The sequence below is a fragment of the Limulus polyphemus genome, unplaced genomic scaffold (genome assembly GCF_000517525.1).
Source record: "Limulus polyphemus unplaced genomic scaffold, Limulus_polyphemus-2.1.2 Scaffold9067, whole genome shotgun sequence".
Classification (NCBI taxonomy): domain Eukaryota; kingdom Metazoa; phylum Arthropoda; class Merostomata; order Xiphosura; family Limulidae; genus Limulus; species Limulus polyphemus.
Genome location: NW_013674677.1, coordinates 6305 through 15530, shown reverse-complemented (window position 1 = coordinate 15530; position 9226 = coordinate 6305). Strand labels below are relative to the sequence as shown.

The window sequence follows — 9226 nt, the reverse complement described above, 5'->3', positions numbered from 1 at the left end:
CTGAATAACACTAAAGAGTGAACAAAGATAGAACTTACTCGGATCACAAACACATTCATACTACGACTAACAACAAGAAAAAATAATACATTGTTAAGACACTTACAACTACCTTGTTTCTGTTTGAGATATGAAGCACACCTTCGTCTGTAATAGTCTCCTAACGGTTGTTGTTTCTTTTGGTTTATTATATACGTCTAATAGATAAATAAATGCATAAATGCATAAAAATTGACAATTATATGAATAGATAACCATTGAATTGATTCTTTTTCTTCGTGTCACTTAATTATAACATTATAAATAAAATATTTTCGTAAAAAAATGATAGTCAGAAATTTTGTATTCTGAATTAGCGCTCGTAATCCTAGTCCTCAAATAAATTTTTAATTGTACAATTCCATAACAATAAGATTATATAATTTTGTTTTCAATACTTCATATTAGTAGCACGTTCAACTATTTTTAGCTCATTCTTTTCCAATAACACAAGGCAAAAACTAGCATTAAATACACAGTTTTCGAAATAGCGATTAGCGATATAAAATGATAATAATAATGGAGAAAAATTCTTAGTACAGAATTCAAACAAAACAAAATCTTACACATTTTTAAAACATTTTTTGTTGGATGGGTTCTTTTAGATATTCGGTAAAGCAAAATAAAATGTCAAGTATATTTGATGATAAGGGAAAAGTTTTATTTTTTCTACTAAAAGTTTTAAAACTTACACGGTTTCACGAATTAACGTCAAACAGTGACTTACTTGCTAATATTCTCGAATGTATGATAATTCTCGTATCTCTAATTCTTTGCTGAAAGTCAGATTGAATATTCACGAGAGTGAAGTAACAGAAAAATCTACTAACAAACACGTTAATTCAGTAATCAGTCTAACGTTATTTGTTTGTATTTCGAGCAAAGGTATTTGAGGGTTATCTGCGTTAGCCATCCTTCATTTTAGAGTGATAGACTAAAATACCACCCACCGCCAACTTTTTAACTACTCTTTAACAAGGAATAATGGGATTGAGCGTCATATTATAACGCCTTCATGACGAGCACGTTCTGCGAAGGGTTTCGATCCTGCAACCCGCAGATTGCGAGTGGAGCGCACTAACCACCAGGACATCCATCGCTATGACAAACGCCTAATCAATCAGCAATCTACCTTAGTTTCCGTCTAACTCGCGTTTTATATCGTTGAAATCCTTTCCCATACATTCAAACAACATTCATTCATGAAGCAAAGTGCTCATCATGCGATCTCATAACTCTAAAAAAAATAAACAACCAAAGTTTAGGTTTAGGAAAAAAACATTCTACAACAATGCTATGAGTAAAAATATAGGTAATATACGTTTTTTTATCTGCCATTTATTATGAATATTCATATCACATTTTTAAATGTTAACCCCGCATTTAAATAATAATCCTTTTATAATGAGATATTTTTCAATCACATATACTTTCTCTTGGAGTGTAGGTACATCTCTTAATATGATAAAATTTAAATAATATTTTTAATAAGGCCGCCTGGAGTGGGTAACCTGTTTTATCTACTCGCATCACAATACAGTAGTGTGTTGTCTGTCAGTCAGTCAGTATACACTAAAATGACGTTACACAAGAAATGTTTAACGTTGTACTTTTTTACTGTCATTACGTCAATAAAACGCGCGCATGCCATGAATCACGAGAAGAATTATGCACTATATAGGCTACAACACAGCATGACAAATGAACTTCAAAATAAATGAAAATATTTGATCCTCTTAATTTTGATTTCATTTACTCTTGAAACAGAACACTTTCAGGGACTCTGCGGAAGTACACTTGATATTAAGTTTTTATTGTCTGAGATACACATTATAACTTACAAAACATTTATTAATCGCGTTCTTTTACCGACACATTAATATTTTATTTTAAAAAAAGTGTGTAAATGTCTCTGAACGTCATCTTCAGGAACAATAAATTATTCGGCCCAGTTTACTCATCAATTTACTCTTTGTGCAAAGAAAGACTCTTATTTGACACACAAAAATATATCAACTGTTTCTTTTTAAACCTAAAAGTATATTTATGCAATGGATGAGTTTTGTATACAATTTCATTAGAAATTTGCAATTAACAACTGTGATGGACTGGACTTCAAATTATTTCTCTTTACGAAATAAACTAGAAAGAACCAGTCCAATAATAAAGCTACTAAAAATGTGGACTTTTATTATTTGACAACCCGTATTAAGTCAGTTTTGAAATAATGACTTGATTTAACTTATTGATATTCTTATTGTGATATTATTAATTAGATCCTAAATTTTAACATCAATTTGTGAAATACTCATTATACAGGAAAAATATACACAATGAAAACTAGGCCTATCGTCTTCTACCGCATGATGGTATTTATATTTTCATATAATTTCACTAGAAACAATCACAACGACATGTGCTGTTGCATATTTAAAAAAATGTTTTATTTGTTTGTTATTAAGCACAAAGCTGCACAATAAACTATCTATACTCTTCACACACCGGTATCGAAACCGAATTTTATCACTGTAAGTCGTGTGAGTTAACGTTCATCCACCAGTGAGCATAAAAATAAAAGGTAGTACCAGCAATTTTATCAAATAAAGCACAGGTTTTCTAGTGTATACTGTTTTAATAAATAAACCAACAATGTTACTTTAGGTCCAAAAGATCATATCTTTAATACTTTTAAAACTTCGATTGGATTAAAAACTGAAACTAAACTTTACCAAATATTCTTATTTTTGAAATCCAGTTTGTAAATCTTCTCTATTTGGACAAAACAAATACAATGTTGCACAGATTAACTTTGACAAATGGGTTATTTAAAAACACGTTACAATGATATAATTGTTTGTTTGTAATTAAGCACAAAGCTACACAATAGGCTATCTGTGCTCTCCCCATCACGAGTATCGAAACCCGGTTTCTAGCGTTGTAAGTTCGCAGACATACCGCTGTGTCATTGGGGCCAAATACAAATTAATCTGGTGTATAAAACACGGTATGTTTCTCAATCACCAACTGCTTTCAACAGATGAATATTAATCTAAAAAGCATCTCATACATCTATGTCCCTACGACCGTTAAGATTAATCTTGATTTAAACCAGAGTTTTCATTTAGCAGTTGCGTGTTTCAAGATTTTGATAAACTGTTCGAATCAAAAACGGTCATAGTGTTTTCAGTTTGCTTCCTCCTGCCTTGATGTGATACTCAATCAACCTATTCTCATTTTTCTTCATATAAAAACTTCCCAGCAATAACAAGAGTTGATGAAAAAGCGCTGAAACTTTGAACTCAACCAGTGTTATACCGATAAGAAAAATAGTTCAAGGTAAACGTTTCATTTCAAGGCTGGCTAGATGTTGTCCGTTTCTTCTTATCTTAAAATAACACTTTCCAATATCGACACGCTTCATCATTCCAATTAGGAAAAATAACAGTCCCATTAATTTCAGAGCTGAAAAGAATATAACAAAAGCATTTTCACTGCCATTTGTAGATGAAAAGGGTGCCATTTCACAGCTTATCTTATAACAAAATGTGGACAGATAGCTTTAAAACAACGCGAGTTCTAACATATTTGTTTTCATAATGCAAAACCGAGTTACACTTATTATCAATTTGTTATGCTTAACTCATTAAGACTCAAGACTCGAAAGTACAAACAATATCAGAGAAAAATAAGGATATAGAAGCTGACATCGTGATTAAGTGAAACAAGCCACTTTTGAAAAAACCAAATATTCATGTGTTTAAATGGAATCACCTTCTGAATTTGCATATTTCAATAATTGGGCTCTTACTTAAGATATTGAAACGCGAATAAAACCATATTGTGTGATATTATTAAAAACTACTTTACAAAAAGTATTATTAATAAGCGTAAATACAATCAGGGGAGGTGCCAGTGTTCATATGTATGAGCAATGGTTGTCTTTTAGAGACTTGACACTGCAAATTAATATGAAGGAGTGAAACATTGAATTGAACAAGATTCGAAACCGCGATCCGATTACTTCTCAAACTGAACTGAAAAACACGTTTCTAATGAATAACAATCACCTTCACTTGATTGGTTATTAAATATTTATTTTTTTTTAGAATTTTCGCGAAAAACTTACACATCAAGGGGTATATGCACATGACCGTCACTAAATTTAGAAGTGACGCCCTAGAAGGAAGACAGCTAGTCAACACTACCCACCGCCAACTCTTGGGCTACCCTTGTCACATTTATTCTAAAGATTTATAATTCACCCTATCAAAATAGTGATAAAAGCAATGGTTTCTAGAGTATTAAGATACTTCAATTGATTTGTGTTATCCTCGAAATTCCCTATTAATATTCTACAAATTGGTTCACTACAACATTTCAACAAAGAATTTTTTTTTATTTAGAACGCTCAAAAATGAGTTCGAAAACCTGATAATTTAATCCACTTTCAAATTATATAGGACTTTCTAAGATAACATGTGAGCCATGTCGCTAACATCGTTTATTTATTTGATTTTAAAACCTTGTATACATTTCCTCTTAATGACTTAACATTTTTGAAAAGTATTTGATGTATATACAATAACTGTAATTTGCATTTAGACTATAATAATCTAATCAGAATTCTACGTTCAAAAGAAAATCACATTACAATAGATTTGTTTGTAGTTAAGCACAAAGCTACACAAGGGGCTATCTGTGCTCCACCCTCCACTATAGAAAATGTTATAAACAAATCAGTAGAATTGCTGTAAGTATTAACTGCTGTCAAAACATAAAAACTATCTATTATATATCTGAAAAAAAAAACTTTTTCGCATTTTAAAATTTATATTAATAATGTTTAGATATAGTGACGAGTTACTTCCAATTGGAAGTGATCTCGTTGTCTCAAAACATGAATTAAATATATCCAATTGATGAATAATAAGTTGATGAACTTTCTTTTGAAATAAGCACAACATAAAAACATATAAAATGTTTGGTAACTTGTATATATTCCTTACTTATCTGGTTGTAAATCAAACATATCACGTCATTGAAAAACTTTTAGTAGTTTAGTCGAAAACTGTATTTAATTTCAAATCACTTTGTAATTATAATGATCACTGATTTAAGTAGCCATGAAACATATATTTCGTAAATAACAGTTTGTTTGAAAATAAATAAGCTAATGTTTTAATTTAATATATTTTAACGAAGATACTGAATTCGGGGGAATTGGTGGAGCTACAGAAGGGTGCCACAGTTTCATCAGGTATGGTGTTCTACATGGTATAACTTGTCTCAGGTATGGTGTTTTATGTGGTATAACTTGTTGTCCCAGGTATGGTGTTCTACGTGGTATAACTTGTCGTCTCAGGTATGGTGTTCTACATGGTATAACTTGTCTCAGGTATGGTGTTCTACATGGTATAACTTGTCTCAGGTATGGTGTTCTACGTGGTATAACTTGTCTCAGGGGTGGTGTTCTACATGGTATAACTTGTCATCTCAGGTATGGTGTTCTGCATGGTATAACTTGTCTCAGGTATGGTGTTCTACATGGTATAACTTGTCTGAGGTATGGTGTTCTACATGGTATAACTTGTCATCTCAGGTATGGTGTTCTACATGGTATAACTTGTCATCTCAGGTATGATGTTCTACATGGTATAACTTGTCATCTCAGGTGTGGTGTTCTACATGGTATAACTTGTCGTCTCAGGTATGATGTTCTACATGGTATAACTTGTCATCTCAGGTATGGTGTTCTACATGGTATAACTTGTCATCTCAGGTATGATGTTCTACATGGTATAACCGACAAGTTATACCATGTAGAACACCATACCTGCTGAAGCATGACATTCAGTAATAATGTGTGTGACTTGAACCACAAATAAGACTGATAATAAGTTAAAACACATTATTCTTATGATGTTTTATCACAAACATACTATTAAGTGTTATCTTATGCATGCCAAGGAATTCTACATTTTACCATCAGTATTCAACCTCACTTTCTTCCTGAACTTGAAGCTTGCTGTAATTTTTTGGTTTCGCACTAGTAGCTTGTGGTAAAGGTTCTATGTCTACAAGCAATATTTCTTATCTCCACCAAACCTTTTCAGCACCTAAATCCACACATTTATTTAACAAGTATTTCAATTAATCTCCCCAAGAGTTTCAGTATTAATAATTAAAGGTTTTCTCATAAACTCACTCCGTTGTTTCCCCCCAAGATATTGAAGTATTAACAATCCGAGCTTTCATCAACAGGAAAATACTGCTGTTTCCTTGAGATTTTGAGTTTTAAGAATCCAAAGTTTTTCACCAGACACACGGTGTTGTTTCCCTAAGATTTTCTCACATGCTACTTTATAAACCTCCCAAACTTTATATTCAGAATCAAAGTTTTATCACATTTTTGTTGCTTTCATGTAGACTCTTCACTAATATTACTATTACTACATGAAACATTTAGTTTAAAAAAATCTTGAAAATGTTTTGCTGAAGAAGTTCATCACCGAAAGCAGGTTTGGCCAGATTTTCTTTTTATTTAAAATTATTTTTACAAATAAATTTACATTATCGTCATGAAGTTGAACTCTGATAACTTTTCTTCCCAAACAGCGAGCTGTATAGCTCATTCCTGAAAGAAAGAAAAATGTCAGTTTTGATCAAAGTTGTGAATGGAAAAAAAAAGATAGTATAATGGAATATCAATGTCTTACAAATTACATACAGCTATATAAAAATAGGGGCCATTTTTGAAGTGCAGTAATCTGAGAAATAAATCTGTTACACTAACAATAAAAAGAATAAAACAGATAAGGTGCCAAACACTTATTGTTACTGGAATAAGCATATTAAAACATTAACATGTTCACTGCCGGCATAATAAATTAAGAGTAAAAAAATTCAAAAAGTGCCAGAGAGCAGTCATAATGTCCCAAACTCATATGACACAAGAGAAATTTGGCTTTGAAACATAATTGTCTGTGACCCACTGATGTGTCACGCAGTCCAGTACTAAATGTTCGTTGTGACGCACCGGTGGGGCACATGTCACCATATTTTTTCTCATAATTAGCACTATCATACATGTAACGAATTTGTTACTATATATTTATTTTAATGTCAACATTTGTTTGGATTGAGTTTATATTTACAAACATGCCTAGCTTATAATGTTAGATATGTATTGCGAAATTCCCGCCTATTGTAAGTTGTAGAAGATTCTTGAGAGTAGGAATCAACATTATATCTGTATACGTAAACGTTTAAATATAGCTCAGTATTGTTATGTAATCTGAATTTTCTAGAAAACCTTCCCATGCTTATAAATACAACCAACGCGACATGCCAAAAAGAGAGCGTCTATTAGTAGTTCGCTATGATCAGTGTGCTATAAGCTTCGAAAGCTATAACTGTGATTTTATAACGCTTATCAATCGGAAAACATAAGATATTTGACCAGGAATATTTATAAATTTTGAACGTTACGAATTGTTTAACTTCAAAGAATTCTCATCAGACATTAGTATTTTTACAAAAAACATATAAATTCATCGTTGAAATCAGCGTGTGTGGCTAAGGAGACAAAGCTAGCTAGCTTACTGCCGAATCGACTTGAAATTAATTCGCTCATCGTAAACCCTCAATAAGATATCAAGGGAGTTCCAAACTAGAAAGAAGATTTTATATTGTTTGTAATTTTGTGGAACTTCTGTTTATAAATCTTTGTTAGTAATAACTATTTGTAACAACTGTTATTGTAAATTGTACTGTTGTGTGTATATTAAAACGTATTTGTGTTAAAAACGAAAACGGTGTGTAACAATCTTGTTCGCAAATATCGTAAATCGACTAAAATATCGGAATATATTAAAACACTAAATCCAAAGTACAATTTAACTACTAAATTTAAATTATTTAACTCGGCTTCGGACTATTCAAAATTCTAATATGTAACATACATAAGTTTGCATACCTTGATTCATCAGTCATAGAAGAATTGTCAAGAGGAGCCATGAAATTTATGAGCTTAGGGTGGACATCATATCTGAAACAGTCAAATTTAAATGTCAAGACTAAAAAAAATGTATAAAATCTAAAAAATAACTGATCATTTCCAGTCAAGTTAAAATAACCTGCACTTTGGCATATGAATAGAAATGTAAATTTTACATAAAATAATTTTCCAAAATCATAATAACTTCGAACACTATATATTGAAGATTTCTTACTAAATAACAAATTTTATGAGATTCAATATAAAATCACCATGAAGAAAATTTTCTGATTTTAAGAATTTAAAAGTAATATCTTACCTAACCTTCCTTCCTTTACTTGCTTTAGTGTCAACTTTCCTCTTCATTTTACTTCGAAGTTTCTGAATCTCTAGCCAATGTCTATTTAACGAAGAAAAAAAAAATATGTCAAAGAGAACTATTGGCAATTTCTGAAAGAGAGGATGTGACAGGCAGGTATGGCAATAGGGTTCTGATTTTCTATTTTATGGCTCTGTAACCAAATTGTTATAAAAAATATGTTTTGTCTGAGCAATGACAACATTATAATGAGTAATTGAAATTAATTGTCATACTTCTCGGAGGGATGCTATATTAGGGAAGAGGGGATACTTAGAGAGCAAAAGTCACAATTCTTTAATATACTTTAGTTTTTTTAGTACTGCCTTATAAAATTCAGGACTTAAAAATTAAATAATATTAAACTTTGGATTACTAGCTATGTTTTTATGCCAAGTTTATTCATATCCCATGATAAGAAAGTTGTTTAATTAAATTTTGAGTATAACCAACTAAAACCTCATGACATGCTCACAAAAGGATGCCCATTGCGAGAAGGTTAATACTAAGTTAGCAAGATTCACTGCTATACATTTGTATTTGTTAGTCGCCTTTATATTTTAGGAAAATACTTTACCTACAAGGTAGTTTTTATCAAAGTAAAATGTTGCGATGGTAAATAACAATTGGTAATATTGAGTAGAAAGTTGATAAACTCAACATTTTTTTTATACTGAAAATATATTTCTGATAGATACTCACCAGCACACACCGTTTGGCTTTTTTTCCTCATGTGTGTGCACGTCCTGCCAAAGAGATTTGTAAACCACCAGCCGTATAAAAACTTCCACTTAACGTGAACTTGCACCACTGTATGATGATGTCATCATGCA

The 9226-nt window shown here is 31.3% G+C and overlaps 1 long non-coding RNA gene across 1 annotated transcript; it reads right to left on the bottom strand.

Annotated features, from left to right (window-relative positions):
• Window positions 1-5848: 5848 nt before the first annotated feature.
• Window positions 5849-9220, bottom strand: LOC111083323. The gene is made up of 3 exons (XR_002608966.1): window positions 8355-9220; window positions 8015-8086; window positions 5849-6673 (listed from the first exon to the last, which is right to left on the bottom strand). It is a non-coding gene; the product is annotated as an uncharacterized LOC111083323 (long non-coding RNA).
• Window positions 9221-9226: the final 6 nt, after the last annotated feature.